The following is a 24,139-nucleotide window of genomic DNA, read 5'->3' as shown; positions in this document are numbered from 1 at the left end:
AGATTTCCAGTTCCTACAATTCTTGGTGATGGCTGGATCTAAGACTACCAAATATGTCATTGTGTATGAACATACTGCCTCTGCTCTAGCAACACACAATCCACCACCTTTTCCTCGTCCGTAAAACATTGTAGGTCCTAAAATGGTTGTTCCGATGCATCTAGATCTGGTTCAAACTTTGCAATTGGTCGAATCTACTTAAGTATCCAATCAATTGGTCAGTTCAAAAAGGCTTTGAAAAGAGATTGGATTTTTAATCACTTGGCTTAGACTAGAAAATAATTTATAGGTAAAAACATTTTAAAGGTGTGTGTGTGAGTTGCCTTAGTACTCTTAAGCTACTATCTTACTTTTACAATACTTGGTTCACTCAAACAGACCAATAGACATGACCAGGCGAGCTTTCACACCTTTCTCCAAAGAAGCTTCAAGACTTTTGCTAGATAGTATCTGATTGTACATGCATTTGATCTTGTGTCATCTTGGTCATGAGTCATAAGATTTTTAGTTATCATCAGGGTTGAAAGATATTGCCATGCATTATCGTCATCAAACCTTCAGATGTTGATCTTAATTACTTGCAAGCACATAAATCCACAAGTCTAACCTTACATGATCCTAGAAGAGAAGTTGACCACAAGTTTTGAAAACCATGCCTCTATTGAATCTCACTCAATTCTCCCAACCCGAGAAAGAATAGCACCATCGTTGGGATGACTCTGATCAGGGAATACTAGGAAAGTATGACATGTATAACCATTTGATGGTCTCACGTAAGAAGATTTATCAAGACTGTGTGAATACTAAATTTCGGAAAGTATGAACTCGACCTTTTTACCCCATCAGAGAGACAACTCGGACTGACAAATCAAAATATTGTTGCTACCACATAATTCAAACCTACCATACTAATGATTGCATCTAGTTGAAAGATGTCCTTGAAGAGATGATAAAGAGGGGTCGACTAATTGAGTATGTAAAGGGAGGCAAGAAAGATATAGAGGAGTCACCTATCTGGAACAAGATGTATTCTATTCATAGGCAATATGTGGAACAAGATGTTCCAGCATGTGTTCCAGTCTGAAGATCAAGACTTATGAGTGAATCTGCGTGTGTCGATGTTTAATTCCTGGAAGATTTACTGCTACATCTTTTAGCAAACAATATTTATTAAGGTTTGCTAAAAATACTTTATTAATCCATAAGCTTGAAGAAGATTTAATTATATATGGATTAATTAAAAATATTTGATTAGATTTGCATTAAAGCAAATATTTAATTGGATATGCTTTGAAGATATGTTTGGTTTAGTTATATCGAATATTGTGAATAAGATTTCATATTCCATGAAAATATTAAATTGGACTTGTTTTAATTACAAGATATGGACTTACACTTAATGAGAAGATCTTCAATCCAAGATTTAGAAGTGTATTTCAGTTTTCATCAAGACATTTTTTTTTAATCATTTACTTGAGAAGTTAGAATAGTGGTTTATATCAAGTAAAAAAATTATTTAAATGGTTCAAGATTTTGAATTCTGACACGAGGACACATGTGGGACCCGATGTTTCAGCATGTGTGCAACATCTGACCCTTGTCAGCAGACAAATGTTGTAGCTGTTTGAAGTGTGATTTTATGATTGGATTTAAATCATATTTGTTTCTATTTGTTAATATATTTTAGCAATGCATTTATGTAGATTTATTTGATTGGATTGGAAGTGACCAAATCAATTTAAATGGAGATTTAAATTTGAACTTGAATAAAAAACAAATCATATATTTTGGAGACTTTTGTGGAACAAATCAAAACAGAATCTCCTATAATTCTGGATGAGATCAAACCTACATATGCCCATTTGAAAAAATCCCAGAAGAAGTATTGTTATTTAAGGAGACTCAAACCTCTAATGAGAGGGTCTTGATAACGAGAAATTGTATCGTGTTTTTAGGCTTATTTCACATATTATTCGTCTATGTGTTTATATATTTTATCGCCTTTTACTCCCGTATTATTTGTTTTGCAGTTGTTAGCCGATTTCATTGGAGATTTGGAAGCCTCGCGGAAAAGGAGCAAAAAAGGAGCTAAAGAGGAGCAAAAGAGTTAGATTTGGTCATTTTGAGCGAATGGCGTTCGCCACCTGCTAGATGGCATTCACCATCTCTAATGCTTGCCACGTCACTTAAGTATTGAAGGAATGGCGTTCGCCATTCCCCTAATGGTGTTCGCCATTATCAAGTAGAAGGCAGTTTTGCATAGTGGGTAATTTTTTCAGCCGTTTCTCAACCGTCAGTCCCTCCACTAGGTTTGCACGTTCAAAGCAGTTGCCAAGGGTCTGAACTCTATATATAGGGCCATTTTTGGAGTGTTTGTCATTCATCAAATTCGCGCGGAAGATCTGTCAAAATTTCTTCTTAGTTTTAGGCAGAAAATTACCTGTAAAGTGACAATAACTCACATCGAGGGATTGTCACACCTTTTAATTTATGTATCGTTTGCACTTTGGATCAAGAACAAGCTTGCCGGCATTTTCAAGTTCAATTTAATTCAAGTTTCATTTTACGTAATTTCAGGTTTTTTTATCGCTTTTAATATTTGTATGTTTTATTGCTTTTCATTACTTGCATGCCATGTTATTCTCAGTTTTAAATGTTGTAATCATGTTGCTTTCAATTAATACCATGCCTTGCTAAATTATCTTGAGTCCACTGTATGAGGATCGTCGTTATCGACGAGACTCAATAAAAATAACAGGTGAGAATATATGATTTAATTATGTTCTGTCTTTAGTTTCCAAATGTATGTTTTATTGTTTTGGCACGAGAGTGAAGAATAAATCAAGGTTCAGTCTGATAGCGCGAGAGTGTGAGGAAGGAACCGGATAGTGGAAACTAGGCATCGATCCTAAAAACAACGAGAGCGCTTTAGGCATCATTTAAGATTTCATTTACTTTCAAAATACGCTTTCTAATTAGAACGGACGAGTGAGAGTAAAATCATGTGATTAGGGGGTGTGGTCTTTGTCGATAACGTGAGAGTGCGAGATGGGACCTTTAAGTCGATATTTTCTACATAACATAATAGAGCCGTATTTAGTGCCCGAGTTCTACCTAAGCCCTTAGGAACACGGAATCCATATTTCGGGCTCGTTTTATCATAACTTATAAACCTTTAGAAATTAGTATTTTTATTCCCATTCATAACCTTATAACCTTTAACTTTAGCTTTGCACTGCAACAATAGATAATATTAGTTTGACTATTAGTCTCTGTGGGTTCGATAATCTTTTAAAACTACATGATAGACTGTGCACTTGCAGTCATCATCCGATAGACACGTTTGGACGCGATCAAGTTTTTGGCGCCGTTGTGACATGTTAGCACAGAGGGAAATGGAGCTTTCTAAATATCATGATGGATTGACCCTGACTACCTTAGGATTAAGAGACAGTGTTATGTATCTTCTCAACCAAGTAGGTTGGGATACTTTTACTGTGAGGAAGAGGTATAGCCAATACCGTAGGCTCGCCCTTGAATTCCTCAATTCCCTTTATTATGATCCTAACAGAGTAATATGATTTGGTAGAGGCATGGCTATATTTAGGCTCTTCGGGACCAAGTACCATTTCACCCACCGTGAGATGGCTGAGTTACTAGGATTTCCTAATGGCCCTGATGCATACACCATTGCCCCTGATGATGCCTTTATAGACCTTGACCTTAACTTTTTATGAGGAACCATAACCGGAAATTATCATCATAAACCTCACACCATGTTTTCCGCAAACATACACAACCCTACTATCTGCTACTTTCATAAAATCCTAGCCCATACCCTGTTCAGTAAGGAAGAGAACATCACTGTTGTTTCTAGGGACAAACTTTTTATCCTCCATTGTTCGTCCCAAGGGAGACCAGTGAATGTTGTTGCCTTTATATTAGCAAACCTCGACAAGATTGCTCGAGAAACCCACAATACTATTATCATTGGTGGGTTGGTAACCATGATTGTTGATGCCTTAGGATTGAGATACCCATTTAATCGTTTACATGCTTTTGGAGGTATCCGTCTCATGCACCTGAACTTTTGTTTCAACCGAGGCATCACTGCCAATTTAGGACCGGCAGAGTTTGAATTGTGGATTAATAACAAAGTAGTCTGGAACTTTACACTTCCAAACCATGAGAAAACTAATGTCCACAATCGTAATAACTGACTTTACAACTTAGAGGGATAAAGTGAGTCTCCTACACCTCCTGATAGCTCTCAACATTATGATAACCCAGAAGCCATTTTCCCTGATGCTAATTCACACGCCTTTGGTGCACATCATATTGTTCCTCATGTTGATTTTGGCACTACTATACATGCTCTACAATCCGAAGTTGATTTCATTAGAGGAGAAGCAAATTCTCTTCGAGTGGATCTCCTCAGATTTATGGATGTTGTTAATGAGCAGTTCGATCATGTTTCTAGCAAGTTCATTCCTTACAACGCTCTTTTGGACCGAAGTGATGGCTAGTACTAGAGTTTCCATATTTTCTAGTTTAGTATCTTTAATTGTCATCGGTATTTTCCCTTTGTTGTTAATTTTCAGTTTGTGTCTACTTTACATTCGATATATCGACGTGAACATGTGTTACTACTATCTTTAATTAATATAGTTTCCATTTCAGTCAATTATTGTATTTCATCGCGTATTATTTTAGTTCTTGCAAATTTTATGCTTCTTAATTATGGCTACTAGTTTTTATTATTTCCACTAACTGTTTTATGGCCTTTGGAGCATTTCCTTGCAGTAGTCTTAAGAAAAAGCTGGAAAATTGTGCATTTTAGGTTAATGGCGTTCTCCATTAGCTTCAAATAAAAAGCCCAGCAATTTAGGCATATGGCGTTCGCCATATGTCTAATGGAGATCGTCATATCAGGAAAACAGACATTTTTCCTTTCTTTTCTTTTCCCTCCTGCGTGTTTTTCCAATACCCTACATTTAAATCTCTTAAACTTCCTACTCTAAACATCTATAACTCCAACCCTTCAACTCTCAACCATTCCACTTCTTCCAAATCATTATAAAATCCACAAACACCTAGTTTCTAACTTCATAATTTTTTCCTCTTACTCTCCTCACAACACCCATAACCTTTTCTTCCAATTTCTCTTTCCCTTTGTTCAACATGCCTTTTAGAGTAGTTAAACCAAGAAGAAAGATTAACTATATGGAAATTGCGTTCGCCGAGGGAATCGATGGAGACAATCAAAGGAGCAGATACCATAAACTTTTAAAGAGGGGCGTCTTAGCGACGAGGTTCCCCGATGATGCTTCCCTTCGTGATTTGGATTTATTTGATATTGTCCATTGGATGCTTAATAACCTAGGTATGTATCACTTTTGCACTTTGACTAGTCCTACCTATATTCGACTTACCTACGAGGTCTTAAGTTCTTTTCAATACACCACCCCTATAGGAGGATCCCGTACCACAGACACTGCACACTTTAGGATGTTCAATAGAAATTACGATATTAGTCAATACCAAATGGCCGATTTACTTTCGTTCCCTCATGGAGACGAGTATGCTTGCAAACACCTTTTAGAGAGCGAATAGGAATCCAACGCTCTTGACTTTTGGCAGCAACTAACAGGAAAAACCACCACCGACTGGGAAGGCCTTAAAGCTATCGCTATTCATAACCCAACCATTAGGTATTTGCAACGCATTTTGGCCAGCACTATATTTGGTCGAGAGAATACCGGAAACCTAAATTCTATAGATCTTTTCCTTATTTATTGTGCCTTATCTGAAACCAAAGTTAACCCAACTCCATTCCTATTAGCACACTTCCAGTGCACCAGTGTTAGGACAGGAGGCCCTGTTTGTGTTGGAGGGCTGATTACATTTATAGCCCTTGTGTTGAACTTAGGCACGAAGTTGGCTACACTTGAGCCGTTAGAGACTCCTTTTTTCGACCTTGACTATTGTCGTAGCATGCGCCTTATCAAGAATAAACCAGACGGTAAATATTTTTTGATGATTAGTAACTGAGAGGTGAGAGGAGTTACTTTACCTTGAGTCGAATGCATCGACGTGCGAATGAGTGTTAATTGGACTTTTGATCTTAACTTCCTTGAGCCTGATCATATGGAGCAAGATGCTCCCTAAACTGGAACCCATGCACATAGCACACATGTTTTTCCTAACTCTTTTGTAGGTACATCATTCGGATATAAACCCCGCGAGGAGTATGACTACACTGCCATGAGGACAACTTTTGATGACATCCTAAGTGAGCTTAGACATCGGAATGATGTCGATGTGGACCGCTATATGCTACTTAGGAATATTCAAAGGCAGCAGGAGGAGATGAGTGTCACCATTGATTAGGTCAGAGAGACTTAACTTGACTTTGTCGAGAGGGTCGAGCTCAACATGGGTGACCTCACCGAGCTGATGAATGAAGTGCACATGGAAGTTTCAGGTATGAGGGAGTACATGTAGCATGTGCCCCATCCTGTATTCAGTAGAGGAGGTATTGGACGACACAAAGGTCGTGACCGACATCACTGAGCCCCCTACCAGGTTTTACTACTCCTTTCTCCACCTTACACTGAAACATTGAGGATAATGTTTGGTTCAAGTATGGAGGAGGAGATTTCCCGCTTTACTTTTATATTATTTACTGTTTTAGTTTTCATTTTCATTGTTTTCCTAGTTAGTTATTTTTAGATTTTGGTCGAGTCATACATGTGTTGTTGAGTCCTGTTACATGATATTTTTATTTTGTTTGAAAATTCTCTTAGATTTGACCCCCAATGAAAAAAAATTATTCTGATTCAATGGCATGACACATCTATAGTATAACATGTTTCTCATTTGTAGGCTTTATTAGATAAACTTGGGAAAGTGTCGATAATATTGGTACCGTTCTAACACCCTAAACTCCCTAAGTATGCGACATTGATTTGAATAACCATTATGCCAAGACCTTAAGTCTAAGTTTCTTTAAGTAGCCCCCTTGAGTAGTTTATACTAGCAGTCAACACCATCCTAATGTACACATGAGTAAGGAAGCCGGTGCAAATAAGTGTATGATCTCAAGCCCCCAAAATATATATATACATATAATGAATAAAATCTGTGGTAATATTTGTCCCTTCTAAGTTAGGTGATCCTCACCCGATCGTTTAGCCCAACGATACGAACTCTTAAAAATTCAATTGATACTTAAGCAAAATTTTCTAAGTAAGTGCGGAAAAGTTAAAAGCAAGATCATAGTCACTAACAGGTTCACCTGCCTTGAATATGTATGGATAACGAGCTTAATGTGATTGCGCTAGAATGAAAAAGAGGTTGAAAAAGAACAAAGAATGTAGGTCGAGTTATAATGGCATGATTTGAATTGGTTTTGCATAGGGGGAGTTTTTGTTCGTATAAATGCGGATGTGTGTGTAGTGGTAAATTCATGATCATCAAGCTATGGATAAGCTAGACATCAAATAACAAGAGTCGCCACTGCGCTTTTATTGTTTCCAAGGGAAAACGGAAAAAGTACGAACAAAATCCAAAAAGTAAGAAGTTTTCAAATCAAAACTAATAAAATGTCAGAGATTACAGGTAAGGGGGTTGGTTACACAGAGGGAAGGTGTTAGCACCCAAAGTGTCCTAGGTACTCCTAGCGGGCCCTTTTTGTGTGCATATGTATTTGGTACAAAATGATGTTTACAAACAAATAGAATGGGGGGATGATAAAAGAATTCATTAATTATATTTTTGTGTTTGACAAGACCTTCAGACTTGTGTCTACGTACCAACATAAAAATGAGGGATCAAAACCTCGTAGTTCGTGATACAAATTTCAAAGTGGATGCATTGTTTTTAATAAAATTTAAGTTTGAAAGGCACAAAGGCCTGAAAATGGTTTGAATGAGTTAGTTCTTTTTGGCTTTTTTGAAAGTTTAAGTCAAGTATAGTTAAGTTTATTTACAAGTTTGATTTAAGAAAAGAAGTTTGAAAATGCAATGGCATTAGGCCAAAGTTTCTATTTTTTTTGCAAAAAAAATGGTCAAAGTTTAGAACAAAATAAGTTCAATCAAAGAAGATTTTGAAAAGGGAGGAGGGAGAGATTTTGAAATTGAAGAAATGGGGAGGAGATGAAGAGACTAATCCTATGCACAAAATTAAAAGTTAAGAGTTGAAAAGATCTGACAAATGGGTAGCAATCCAATAGACAAGAATGTCAATAGAAACCCAGAATTCCCTTGAACATTTAGAATCAAGCAACACACAAATGCACAATTATATTATCTTGAAGAGCAAAGGCATCAAATAAAGATAGCCACATCCAAGCTTTAGCCATTCCATGATCTTCTTCAAATTATCCCATGTAACAGATGAACTCCACAAGTCATAGGTTCAAAATAACAGCTTCACAATAATCATGTTGCAGATGAACTCAGAGGGATCTAGAATGATGTATCAGATGAAGTTTCAAATTGCAAGCACTTGATTTCACAGAAAGTTGGCATTGGCCAAGTCCTTTAGCATATGAATGTTGCCTAAGTTCTAAGTCCCTTTGTCTAAGATCAAGCCAACAGTCCACACAAAAGTTTTTTAGGGTTTTTGTTGTTATTATGTACATTAATGGTCAAAGACCACACAAGCAAGCAAAATATACACAAACAAGATATATCACACAACATGGTCCAAATGGACAAAGGGAAAATTGCATTAATATAAACAATTAGAATGGTATGAATAATGGCAAATGAATAAAAGGATAAAATTAAATGATATTAAAGTAAATGGCTTGAAGTTAAAAGTTAGTTGTAATGAGTTAGAAGTTAGTATTATTTTGCTTTTGCTTTTCATTTTTAGACATTCTTTGGAGTGTTTGCCATCCATCGAATTCATGCAAAAGCTCTGTCAAACTTTCTTCTTAGTTTTAGGCAGAAAATTACATGTAAAGTGATAATAACTCACATCGAGGGATTGTCACACCTTTTAATTTCCGTATCGTTTGTACTTTGGATCAAGAACAAGCTTGTCGCCATTTTCAAGTTCAATTTAATTCAAGTTTCATTTTACGTAATTTCAGGTTTTTAACCGCTTTTAATATTTGAATGCTTTACTGCTTTTCATTACTTGCATTCCATGTTGTTCTCAGTTTTAAATGCTTTAATCATGTTGCTTTCAATTAATACCATGCCTTGCTAAATTATATTGAGTCTGGCGTATGAGTATCATCGTTATAGACAGGACTCGATAGAAATAACAGGTGCGAATATATGATTTAATTATGTTTTGGCTTTAGTTTCCAAATGTATTTTTTATTGTTTTGGCACGAGAGTGAAGAAAAAATCAAGGTTCAGTTCGATAGCGCGAGAGTGTAAGGAAGGAACCAGATAGTGGAAACTAGGCATCGATCCTAAAACAGCGAGAGCACTTTAGGCATCATTTAGGATTTCATTTACTTTCAAAATATGCTTTCTAATTAGAATGGGCGAGCGAGAGCAAAATCCTATGGTTAGGGGGTGTGGTCTTTGTCGATAGTGCGAGAGTGTGAGATGGGACCTTTAAGTCAATATTTTCTACATAACGTAATAAAGTCATACTTAGTGCCCGAGTTCTACCTAAGCCCTTAGGAACACATAATCCATATTTCGGGCTCGTTTTATCATAACTTTTAAACCTTTAGAAATTAGTATTTTTATTCCCGTTCATAACCTTATAACGTTTAGCCTTAGCTTTGCACTTCAATAATAGATGACATTAGTTTGACTATTACTCTTTGTGGGTTCGATAATCTTTTAAAACTACACGATAGACTGTGCACTTGCAGTCGTCATCTGGCAGACACGTCTGGACGCGATCAGGTGTGCATGTATTGAAGATTTGTGTGTTAGAGTTTATACTTTTAGTCTTTGTTTTTGTTGTTGTTTGTGCACTAATATAGAACTTTCATTTATATCTTGAAGCATAAAGTTCGGTTTATTTAGTTGAGTGGTAATTCAACATTGATCGTCCTGATTATTGTTGTTGATCACTAGGGTTAGTGATTTAGAGAAAGTGAGGGGGGGGGGGGTTCTCATATTTAGGGGGAGTCCTAAATAGAAATACACTAGGTGTAAAATTAAGAAGATGGGCATTGAACAAGGGGATTGTTCATCTAAGATACTTTGTACTAATTCTATTAAAGTGTGGATTTACTTTCTAGGGTAGAGTGCCCCCCGGATGTAGGTGTCGTTTCACCGAACTGGATTAACAATTCTTTGTGTTATTTATTTACTTTATGCATTTATCATCTTGCTTGCAAACTGGGTTTTTTTTTTCTGGTACACAATATCCCAAACATTGTGTATGACATCTGTCCCTAGAATTTGTCACCTGTCATAATCCAGTTGTACATGTTGTCCTAGGAACTTGGTCCAACATATGTCCCAACCTAAACAAAATTTCAATTGGCATTAGATCAGGCACCCTATTATATTTGGGATATGAGAAAGAGTATATGTTACATTTTATGATAACAATAAGTGAAAGAAATTTGTAAAGATGAATATGGTTGTTTCCACTATAGAGCATAATGTTGAAGATCATATTTCAAACATCATGGATGACATTATAGAAACAAAAACTAAGTTTGGGAGTACAAGGAACTTTGTTGCATAGAAATTTGTCATATGTATGTCTGACCTCAAAAGTGAAGAAGGTAAAATTTATGAGGACTGTAAAGATGGGAAGCAAACCAAGATGTCATATAAGATGTTTTAACGTTTTACTCATGCTTCTGAATTACCACTTATAGACTTTATGAGACTCATGCAAGAAGTTGTCATTGAAAGGATGGTTGATGGTCAGGTTGGAGGTCCTCCCAACATTGAATAACCAACGGTGACCCAGAAGAAGAAACTAAAGAAGATTAGTGATTATGGAATGATTCTTCCTATTGGGGTTCCTTCTCATACTTATGGAATTTTCACTATTCAAAAACATGATGTTGTGTTTGGTGAAGCTGACATTGGTGTTCCTCTTAGTTTGTTGAATCTTAGTTATAAGATGCATGTTTCAGATATTACTCTCCACAAAATTCCATATTTTGACAAGTTTGATCTGGCTGCTGGTGGAAATGTACTTGATGTACCACTCATGTATGAGACTATAAGAAATCATCATCTTATTCAAAAGTATTTTGTTGAGGAGCCAGGATGTTAGTAATTATACCACTGACAAGGATGGTGTCATTAAGAAGGTTGATTGTGTGTAAGTTGATGATGACATTCCTTTTGCCAACATAATGAATAGAATCATTGAGAATATAACCAAGTCTCAAGATAAATCTACTCAAGAAAATCATAATGTGGTGAATAATGCGAGTGACAACATTGATGATGTTATTAGTGATTTTGTCAGTGCTTATGAGGATTCTATCCCTAAAAACAATGAAGTTCAAGATGGGTCTGCTCCTGAAAATGAAGGTGTTACTAAAGATACTGGTGTCAAAATGATTCCCAAAAATGTTTCTATTGCTCCCTTAGACAACATGTTTTTCTATTTAAAGAAAAGTGTGCTGAAGTGGAAGTATTTGTATCACAAGAGGATAACCTTGAAAGGAAGTTGTCAAAAGAAGATTTGACATTTGAAGAGGTTGTTCAGTTGTTGGAGGATGTTATTGTGGTTCTTTACATGCCTCTTCCAAATTATGAAAAAAAGGGTGAGTGTGATAATGTGATGTTGTGAGCTCATGTGTCTAATTTTCATATATGTTTTCTTGTTGTGTATACTCTGATATGGTATATTCTGATATGGTGTGCTACTTGTGGTACTTTTTTAAGACTGATGTGGGTGTTACTTGTGCTACTTCTTGAAGATCACGTCTTGTAAGTTGTTTAAGCCAAAATTTTCCAAATTGGGAGATTTTTTTTCCTTTTGATTAGCCGCATTAGGTAAAATAACATATGTACAAGATGTATTTTATACAAAGGCAACACCTGGAACAAGATGCTACATCATGTGTTCTAGAATCTAGAACAATATGTATTTTGTTCAGAGGCAACATGTGGAACAAGATGTTCCAGCATGTGTTCCAGTATGCAGACCAAGACTTGTGAGTGAATCTGTGCGTGTTGATGTTTGATTCTTAGAAGATTTGTTTTTGTATATTTTAGAAAACACTTTCAGTAATATTTACTAAAAAGATTTTATTAATCCATAAGCTTGAAAAGTATTTAATTATATATGGATTAATTAAAAAGATTTAATTGGATTTACATTGAAGAAAAGATTTAATTGGATATGCTTTGAAGATAGACTTGGTTCAGTTTTATCCAAATTTGTGCTGAAGATTTAATATTTCATGAAGAGATATAATGGGATTTGTTTTAATTAAAAGATATAGATTTTCACTTAAAGAGAAGATCTTTAATCCAAGATTTAGAAGTGTGGTTCAATTTTTAGCAAGAGATTTATTTGGAATGCTTTACTTAAGAAGTTGGAATAGTGATTTATATCGAGTAAATATTTTATTTGAATTGTTTAAGATTCTAAATTTTGTCACGAGGACACACGTGGGACTTGATGCTCCAACAAGTGTGCAACATCTGGCCCTTGTCAACAGGCCAAAGTTGTAGCTGTTTGGAGCATGATTTTCTAATTGGATCTCAATCATATTTATTGCTATTTGTTTCTATCTTTTAGAAATGCATTTATGTGAATTTGTTTGATTGGATTGGATGCAATCAAATCAATTTAAATGGAGATTTAAATTTGGATTTGAATAGAAAACAAATCATATCTTTTGGAGACCTTTGTGGAACAAATCAAAACATAATCTCCTATAATTCTGGATGAGATCAAAGTTTCATATGCCCATTAGAAAAATCCCAAAAGAATCAATGATATTTAAGGATACTTAAACCTCTCATGATAGGGTGTGCATGTATTGAATATTCATGTGTTAGGGTTTATACTTTGTGTCTTTGTTTTTGTTGTTGTTTGTGCATACTCTAGCGCTTTCATTCATATCTTAAAGTATAGAGTTTAGTTTGTTTAGTTGACTTCTAATTCTACATTAATATCCTAATTATTGTTGTCATATTTAGGGGGAGTCCTAAATATAAATACACTGATGATAGAATTAAGAAAAAGGGAATTGAACAACGGAATTGTTCATCTAAGACACTTTGTACTAATTATATTAAAGAATTGATTTACTTTCTTGGATAGAGTGCCCCCTAGACGTAGGTGTGGTTTCATCGAACTAGGTTAACAATTCTTTGTGTTGTTTGTTTTCTTTATTAATTTATCATCTTGCTTGCAAGCTAGATTTTTTTTTCTGGTATTCAATGTCTCAAACATCGTGTTTGACATCTATCCCAATAATGTTTCATCTTTCATAAACAAGTTGTACATGTTATCTCAGGCATTTAGTCTAACATTTGTCCCTTCCCGAACAAAATTTCATGTAGAACTGATAGTTTTTGTTGGTAGTGTAAAGGATATTCGAGCGGTAATTTCTCAATTTCTTGTTGTTCTTTATGGGAGTGTTTACAACTGTATCTTGGGATGACCCTTTACGGCCATGCTAGACGTTGTTGCCTCGTTGGTTCATCTCAAGCTTAAGTATCATAATATACAAGGAGAATCGACAACCATCAATGCCTACCTAGAGAGAGCAAAGTGAATATACCGGGCTCTTTAGAAAGATCAAGGAGAAGGCATAACCATGGAACTAAATATCACTTCCCTTGTCGGGCAACCCAAAAGGATGGAAATTTATCCTCCAAAAAGTTGTTGAAGTAACCATAAGCAACTAATGAATAAAAGGAGGCTAGCCCGCCAGGTTATGTTTCTCATTCTTCAATCATATAAAATACTATGCTTAAATCATTTGTCGTTTGTATACATATACCGCTACCAATAGCAAAATAAAGTCTTGTTTTCTAAGGCATTCTTTTCTTTATGACAATGCATAGCGACATGAAAATTTGGGGTATGACCAAAGATATTGATTCCTGACACACATAAAGTCAAGGGTTCAATCAAAGACACTTTATACATCCGACTAAGGCAATCAATCCCCCACATAAAGTTAGGGGTGTTGTCGAAGACGCTTTGCATGTCCAACTAAAATAACCAATCCCCCATATAAAGTCAGGGGTGTCGTCGAAGACATTTTCTATGTATGGTTAAAGTAATCAATCCCGCACATAAAGTCAGGGGTGTTATCGGAGACGCTTTGTATGTTCGACTAAAGCAATAGATCTCATACATAAATTCAAGGTTGATGTCAGAGACACTTTGTACATCTGGACAAAACAATCAATTCCCCACAGGCAATAACGGCTCACCACCGTCAGAAAGATAGCCATTATAGATGTTGTGATGGGTTGGCCGGGCTTCTACCTCTAATTTTGTTTTCATATTGTAGGGGGAGTGGAACTGGCCTTTGGGGGGGGGGGGGGGGGGGGGGGGACGACCCCTAGTGACATCCAATAAACTTTGAGGGAAGACCTTGTAAGTTCGAAAGATACAGAGTTATGCACTCAGAATCATGCCAAATATCTTAAAATAGGTACCAAAAAGATATAAAACTCATATTCCCTCTTTCATTATCATTGTGACGTCCAATAAACTTTTGGATAAGTGACTTCAAGCACAAGAGGGGGATTAATTGTGGTATTTATTATTCGTGATTAATTTTATACTTTTCTGGATTAAGATCGTGTTAGTAATTTTGTTTAAGTAAATCGCAACGAAAATAAATGATAAAAAAGTAAATAGCATAAAATACAGAGGATAAGGCTAGAGAAATTGCACCAGAGAGTTATCCAGGTTTGGCCAAACATTGGCCTAGTCCTGTCCCCAAGAGGTCTTTTTGATATTTTAACTATAAACTTGTGAGCTTTTTAGGATATGTCCACAAACCTTTATACAATGTGATATTGAGATTTTTACAAGCTTATCCCTAACTACATATAGTTTTTACCACTGCCTAAACTAGAACCTTCTTAAAGATTTTGAGGTTGATCTCAATAACTGAGAAAACTTTTTTGGCAAAGCTCAATAAACCACAACATAGATTTTATGACTAATTTATCTCAAGAACCAAACTCAATCTTCTCAATAGTATCACACTTACAAGGTTTAAACAAATAGTACGACCACTTACAGAACTCTTCCTCACAAGCAAAGTTTCACTCACAAGCACTAAGAAAATATTAAATAAGATAAATATTTTCTAGAGAAAAGGGGAGAAAATTTAGAGAGATAAATTCCAAAAAAAATGTTAATTGTTAAAAAGTAACATGGTAAGAAGTGGAGGTGAGCCTTCTTTATATAGGATTTGGAATCACCAAAAAGGGAAATGATATGTGGGTTGATTTAATAAGTCATTTGATTGGCACAAAGCTCCAATCGATTGGCCATCTCATTTTTAATCGATTAGCAATCCCATATAGTAAATATTCGATATAGAGCTAGTACAAGTCATTAATATGTTGTCATAATTTCTTTGTTAATCAATTAGCTTAATGCTCCAATTGATTGATACAACTCACTAATCAATTAGTTAGTTTAAAAATAGTTTGGAAAATGTTTAGATAGTTTTCCAATCACTTGGCTTGGCTTATAAAATGATTTTTAGGATGAAACATTTGAAAGATAACTTTAGGTGTGTGTGTGTGTGTGTGTGTGTGTGTGTGTGAGAGAGAGAGAGAGAGAGAGAGAGAGAGAGGAGAGAGAGAGAGAAAGAGAGAGGGGGAGAGAGAGATAAAGAGAGAGAGGGAGAGAGAGTTTCCTTAGTACTTCTAAGCTACTTCCTTACTTTTACAATACTCTGGTCACTCAGATAGACAAGCTAACATGGGAAGCTTTCACACTTAGTCTGAGGCTTCAAGGTTCTTTGCTAGATTTCTTCTAGTCATATAAGCACTTTTGATCTTGATTCTCTTTTTGATGAGGCATGATATGTTTCTTTAGTTATAACTCCATCATCAAGGTCGAAAGGTTTTTCCACCGACTTAGATTTGTTTTTGTCATTAAAACTTTAGATGGATTTCTACAAGGTTTTCAACTTTATACATGCAAGCACATAGATCCATATTCTCCCCCCATTTTGATGATGACAACATATCTCTCATGCAGACGCGAATTAAGCAAACACGACTTAATCAAACACGATAACGAAAAAGCTACGCTAACGTGATTATAGTTAAGGATCATACAAACAATCAAATTTAATCAACTTTATCCTATAAGAAATAATTTAATTAAGCAAACGAAAGTAATCGAATTAAGGAAACGAGTTTATAGGAAGAATTGAAAAGAAATTAAAATTAAACTGAAATTAATAAAAACCTCAAAGTGGAATTGGAATACAACATACCAGCTCTTTGGGAATTAGCTCTCCATGAAATCTTCTAAGCAATATCTTATCATCAAAATTCAGAATTAGCATTACTATAATAGTGAAAGACCTAATATAATAAAAGGAAAATTTGGGCCCTTATAGGATCAGGCCCGAAAATTACAAAAAAACTGATCTAAACTAACTATTTTAATTAAGTCTGGAACTTGAACGAATTATTCAACACTCCTTCACTTAGAATCAGATTTTTACTTCAACATGAAACTTGTAGCTATTTCTCTTATCTTTCCAAGCATATTAGAACGCATCAATCTAATTCTCGTAGCTCAAGTTATGATCTGCATAGTGATAAGGTATCAAATAACTATTTATGCTGAAAAGAAAGTACGCAAATAAAATAAAGGAAAAAATAAACTTAAATATTAAAACATACTAAAATAGTAAAAATAATATAATAAACTATAGATTTTCCTAAGTACAATAGTAGAAGAAGGTGCATCAAAATGCACTGATCATCTTACCGCAATGGCAGCAAGTGACATCCTTTGTTATGCCTCCACTAGGCTTCAAAGCAGGAGCAGTGGGTTTGGGTTTGACAACTCCACTAGGCTTCTAACATACTTCCTTACTTTTATAATACTCCCGTCACTCAGATAGACAAACCAACAAGACCCGGCGAGCTTCCACACTTAGTCTATGGCTTTAAGATTATTTTTAAGATTTCTTCTAGTCATATAAACACTTTTGATCTTGAGTCTCTTTTTGATGTGGCATGAGATGTTTCTTTTTTTAGGGCTCTATCATCAAGGTTGGAAGCTTTTTCCACCGACTTAGATTTATTGTCGTCAGCAAAACTTCAAATGGATCTTCTACGGGATTTTCAACTTTATAATTGCAAGCACATAGATCCATATAAACTTTGAAGGAAGAACTCGTAGGTTCGTAAAGATTTGTAGTTATGCACTTGAGATTTCGCCAAGTACCTGAAAAACAATGACATCCAATTAACTTAGAGGGAAGAACCTGTAATTTCACAAAAATACAGAGCCATGTACTCAGGATCATATGAAAACACCTTAAATAGGTAACAAAGGAATTTCATTAAATAAAAGAAGTATTTTATACATACTTTTCCATTATAAGGTACTATAAAATAGTACCATTAAAAAATATGGACAAGGATCGTGTCAGGCCTACTTCCGTAGATAAACGATCTTCCCGTCCATGACAACTTGATCCAACTGGATTTGTTCCCTAGAAAGTGTCAAAGGGTGGTGAAAATACTCTACTTGATCCAAATCATTTTCAAACAACTATGAAACTGCCTCAAGGGTAGAAATGTATAGTCACCAAATTGTTGGGTCAACAAAGTATTCTGAGAACACAAGAGATCTAATTCTTTGTGAGCAAACCCCATATTGCTTCGAACAATAGAGAGAGCTTGGTCTTTCATTGCCACAGTCCTCACCAGCTGAGCCACCTGGTCAGAAAATGAACTAGTGAGCTTCAAGGGAAACAAAACATTCTTCACCCCAGAAAGAGAGGTAAAAGCTTCCTTTGCCTCATGCAGGTACGTATCCCGCTGAAGCTTCAGGTCATGGACATTGTCCTTCATCCGTTGATTTTTAGCGTGGTGTCAGTCGAGCCAGAAAACCTCATAGTGACCTGATGCACCAAGCGTCAGGGCAACTGAGGTGCACCGAGTATTACTTTGAGAAAAACAAAAGAGTGAGGGTTGAATTGTGTTGACTTTTTATTTATTTTTAAACTCTTTAGTCAAATTCTAAACACAAGGTATATAATCTGATTTAATTAGAGGTAGGAAGATGATATTAAATGCAAGAAAGAAGAGACACACACAGAGTTATCGTGGTTCCTCTCACAACTTAAGAGTAATTCATTCCCCTTGTACTTACAATAGATTTTTACTATAATCACACAAGATTACAATTTTCTCAAGCACATAAGTAAGAGACTTCCAAATCTCAAACACAAAGTAAGAGACTTTTACGCTCAAGTACATAAGCAAGATACTTCAAATGCCCAAGCACACAAGCAAGAGACTTTTATGCTCAAGCATACAAGCAAGAGACATTAAATGCTCAAACACTTAGTAGAAGACTTATAACGATCTACATAACAAATAAATGATTGTTTTGGGTAATACACTTGCTATAAAATCAATGGTGTAGAAAGAATACAATGCAAATAGACTCTTTAAAACTGAAGGATTTCTAAGATAAATAAGGATCAGAAATCCTAAGTTATGCTTGTACTTTTATTTTAACAGAGTAACTTCTCTTTTTAATGTCAATGGAATTATTGCCATTCTTCAAGTCTTTATCTCCTTAAATAGAGAAGGAAAAAAGTCGTTGGAGAACTTGCACAAGAGAGTATTTGAGAAGCTTAAAAAGAGACATTGAAATGTTTTTTCAAATAATCAAGGTCGTTGAAAGCTTGTTTGAAATCCCTTTGCTACAAAAGGAATTATCAATTTCATCCCATTTGACTCTAAGAAACAATAGAGCTTTAGGTATTCACGTGACAAAGTAGGCTCATAGGGGAAAATGTGACCTATCAGAGTCACTTTGGTCCTTGCACTTTGACTGGCTCAAATCCTGATCCTTAGAACTAGACTTACCCAATGTCTAGTCTTCAGAGGTTGACTCACTCAGACTATGACCTTCATAAGTTAACCTCTTCAGAAGCTGACTTCTTCAGAGTCTAGTCTTCAAGTCCGTCATATTTTGATCTTTAATCATCTCTTAAGATGTTCATAGTCAAAACCAATACTTGGATTTCTTCATGAAATTTTAGTGTATGGTCCTGCACACTTGAACAAATATTAGTATACCCAATAATTCGTTAAATACTTTGTTATCATCAAAACCTAAGGGATATGTGACAAACCAATTTTGTTCCAACAATATCCCCATTTTTTATGATGAAAAACATAATTATTTAAGAACAATGATTGTTAATTTAATTAACAAGATGACTTTAAGGCCCGAGGTTTGTAAGCTCCCCCCGAGTCTAATCGCGCCATAAGGTGAGGTTTGTAAGCTCCCCCTAAGTCCTATCCAGATTAATTAAATTTGAACATTTAAAGCACAACAATAATTATTCAGAATTTAAGCAAGAATAATAATTATCAGATCTCAAGTGCTTAAATACTTCTATATCTACTCCCCCTTTTGTCATAAACTAAAAATAAACAAATTAAGGAAATATAAAAGATACTGAAGAAAAAAATTTCATTCAACCAAAGAAGAAGAGAGTCAAATTTGAGAAAAATGTTCAAAATAGTTGAAAGGACAAAATAAAAGGGTTTGCTAAATCCTAAATCCTAAGGTTTTTGCTTTAGAAGCTCCAGGATAGCCTTGAGATCATAACCCATATCATCTTGTCTTGCAATCAATGTCTTCAACTGAACATCCATCTTTTCTTGTTTCGCAGCAATAGAAGTTAACTTCTCCTCTAAGTGGTCATTCTTCTGACTAGAAGAAGCTACAAACTCAGATGAGAAAGACTTCAAATTCTGCAGACCTGTGTCCAAAAAGGTTCTAAGAGTGTCCCATTTAGTTGCATATGTTATGGGATCAGATGTAATGAGTCTCTCAACAACCAAACTCTAAACTCTATCGAAAATAATAGTCTTAAACTTTTCCATTTGATATTTTATGTGTTGTTGAAGTTTTAGTTTATAATGGGTGAGGAGTAAAAGGGATAGGTAGAGCTATTGTGCCAAATTATGACACAATATTTACTTCCCTAAAAGGTGGGAGATGATGGTCAGATGGTTCAGATTGATGGTTAAGGTGTGGTTCTGGTACAATTTGGTCATTTGTGGAATCTGGTTGAGGTTGGTTTTAAGTGACTTGTTCAAACTTATTTTGAGTTTCAATGTCAGATTGAGAATGAACAATATTTGGTTGAGGTTCAGGATTGTGTTAGGATGGAATTTCTTGTTCAAGTTGAGGTAGCTTTTGTGGTTTTGGTATTGGTTTGTTTAGGATTTCTCATTCAGTTTCAGATTGAACTGGGATTTTAGTTTGAACAAGGTTTGGTTGGACATGTTCAACAAAAGGCGTGGTTTTAAGAGGAATGGCTGGGATAAGGATGATATTGAGAGGACTCTGATTCACCAGAATAAGGACTTGAGCTAGAACTAGAAGACTTAGCACTAGAAACCTCAATGGAGTTTTCAAGCATATTGTTAATGGGTTATGGTTGTTCAGAATCAGAAATATATGCTAGCGGATTATGATCAAAAGATAACTCGCCAGCTAGGTGATTTATTAATTCCTCAAGGACATATGTTGTAGGGACAATTTCTTGTTGAGAAAAGTCCTTTAGCCTCTGAGCAATGTTAAGAGAATCTGATTCATGTGTTTGGTTGAGGAGAGGATATGACAGGACCTATATATAGGTTATGGTCATATTTTGGTGAAGGTGTATGTTCTAATGAGGGTTTAGGTGATTGAGGTTGTGTTGGTGTGGGTGATTTAGTCATGAGAGGGAAATTGGAAGAATTTAAGTTATTATCAGAGATAGGATTCAGATGATTACATGTGGAGACAAACTCTGCAGCATCTGAAGCAAGTTCTTCTTCTTCCTTAATTGCGTCAAGAGTTCGAGCAACAACTTCTTCTAACACATCAGAAATACCAATATCAGAAAGACCCTTAGCTTCCTTCTCCGCAACTTCTGCCTTAACTTCATTTTTTACTTGCTTCAACATATCTTCAACAATATAAGGCTTTTCCATAGCCTGATTGAGCAGAGCATATGCTATCAGTCTTGCCCATTCTTTCATAACTTTGGTTCTCTTGAGAAAAGGTTCTTCATCTTCTTCTTTTTAATCATCAACTTCTGGCAGCACCATCTTCCTCAGCTTCTTCTTCATTATAGGCTCAACTAGATCATATGTGGTTATTTTCTGAGGAGTCTTATCAGTGGCTCCACTCCTTGTCTTGGTAGGCATCAAGAAAGTTGTGGAGGCCACTTCTTAAACCTCCTTATGAACTGTTTTCTGATGTATAACCTTTTTCTCATGTGGCTTCTAAACCACCTTCTCAGAATCAGAAGCAACTTGTTTCCTTTTTATCGAAGGCTTGTACACACTACCTTCAGGAGCTTCTGAAATATCCTTCATAGTCATAGTGATTCCAGTATATTCCTTGACCATCTTGATGTATTCTTGAATAACTTCAGGAGTATCCAGTTTGGAGATGACTGGGAAGTCGACAATATATGTAGTCTTGTCATTTATGATCCTGAGGCTTGTAGGAGGTTGAATCACATCTCTCTTCTTGATAATGTCCGTATTCCCCAACACAACAACTGAGAGAGTATTCCCATATAATTCCTCAATGTCTTCATTAGCACCAAAACTCATCAGAGTCTCAATCAACCTATTATGATGAAATAGTTTAGAAATAAGCCTTGCATAAGGAACATTCTTATTATGTTATATATTTTCCTTGATAGCCTCACACATGTGATTGAAGATGTTTGCATGAAGGTTTATCATCTCCTGATTGACCAAAACCAGATGAAGTGCTTGTGATCCCAAGAGATCTGATCAATACTCCCTTCTTTTTAAATCAAGCAGCCAATCAGGATTCTGAACAGAAGTATATACTTAATTTCCATTTATATATATATATATATATATATATATAATATATATATATATATATATATATATATATATATATATATATATATATATATAGGGAAATAATGAACTTGCTACTTGTTAGTCGTGAAATCTAGAGATTCGTTGGATGCACTTGCAGTTGAGATCTTTCATGATCATTAAGATGATAATATTTGTGTATTGAGAAGATTCTATAAGGAGTGATACCCCTTCTTGGTGGTCGGTCGAGGTCAACGTGGTCGATCTATAACAGGTATCCTGCCCCATCCCATCTCTGCATCTGAGTTAATCTTTTAGAATTGAAATATTTCATTTCCCAAATCTATAATATGTCACGAACTCTACCAAACATTAACATACATTACAAACAATAAATTAAAACAATCATGAAAAATTTCAAACATACATTTCAAATAATAAAATACAAATTAAAATATCAATGAGTTAACCAAACAACTAATATTCTAAATTGTCAAAATCAAATATTCTAAATTATCAACGAAGTGGACTTAGGATGAGTTCAGGATGAGTACTGATGTCCAAATTACTCGTCCCATCTCCATCTTTACAATTGGTGTTCAGGAGGGTACATGCGTGTACGAATTTTGTTGCCATACCTTATTCCCATACCTTAAACCCATAAGAAGTCCATCATTATACCAAAAACATCCTTCAAATTTTAGAATTCAAACACTTAAAAAATTTCTGAACACTTATATAATCATCGAATTCCTCGTTTCCCCTCCACGTCTTCTTTGAATTGATAATTTTTTGATTCTATAACCAAACATGTAAAACAATCCCCTAAGATTTTCAAATTCTATAATCCAAATGTACAAATCACTTATGAAAAATGATAGATAAATTACATTTATCCATAGTAAAAGTGTAAATAATGTTAAAAATATTTATTAAAAAAAACAAGGGGACAAACAACACAAACGACATGGTATACTTTAATTAAAAGAACATAAATACTTAATTTTTTGTTTACTATTTCTTCCACTCATTATTAATAAAATTAACTTTTTTTAGTTTATTGAATAACTTACTTATCTTTTATATATTTTGTTAAAAAAAATGTAATTTTATTTACAATAGTTACAATAGGGAATATTTTACGGTATCTGCGTGTCAAAACAATTGCATCATAATTATTGATGTTGTTTCAACCAGTCAAAATACTATTTTTATACTATAAAATATGTGAAGTTTTTATTGAAAAGTTTGATAATGTTCTTTGAAAATATCTTTTAATTATACATAATAAATTTATTACACCAGATGTTTTCAATAACATTTATACTTTATTCAAAATATTTAATATATTTAAAATATTTAATTCATCATCAATAAATATTTTTATATTATCTACTATATACCATGAATGATATAATCTATCCATCACTTTTCTTTGAATATCTTTTGCGTGTCTTAATTAAATATAGTACAAAAACTATCAATTAAAAAAAGCAATGAAAAAGAATGAAGAAATTCATAATTTATAAGATATATTCTGATTTTTGAACTCAAATTATGTTATTTATTTGTTCAATTTTTTAGTTTTTAATAAAATTCAAAATTTTATCTTTAATCATGTTAAGCCAGCTCAATTGTTAGCCGTATAAAAAGATTGATGACATGAGTGCGAGTTCAAATCTACTATATTTCACTTGTTTAAAATATGAATTTTAGTCACTAAAAACTTTCATTTTTAAAATATAAATAAATATATATCGTGATTTTAGAATATTTTATCTAAATAATTAATATTTTTAATTAAATTTTCAAAGTAACTATAATTTTTATCTATTTTTATCTATTTGTTAAACTAACCTAAATAAAAATAAAATAAAATAAGCTGATGTTAGAAATTCAATTAACGATTGCATGCATTTCATACCCGGTGTCGCAAATGAAATGCCGCCTCTATTTAAAAAATAAGAGATGTCTTCATTTAGATTTTATCCATTATCATTAATTTAATTGACGACATCTCTTATAAAATATGAGTAATCGTCAATTAATTTTAAATTTTTTAAATTGAAAAGTGTGTTAATTTAAAAAAAAAGTTGAAAACCAGAAACTCTTTGAGAATTTAATTGAAA

The sequence above is a fragment of the Lathyrus oleraceus genome, chromosome 6, assembly GCF_024323335.1.
Source record: "Lathyrus oleraceus cultivar Zhongwan6 chromosome 6, CAAS_Psat_ZW6_1.0, whole genome shotgun sequence".
Taxonomy (NCBI): domain Eukaryota; kingdom Viridiplantae; phylum Streptophyta; class Magnoliopsida; order Fabales; family Fabaceae; genus Lathyrus; species Lathyrus oleraceus.
The sequence above is the reverse complement of the archived record's forward strand: the minus strand, read 5'-3'. Positions refer to the sequence as shown.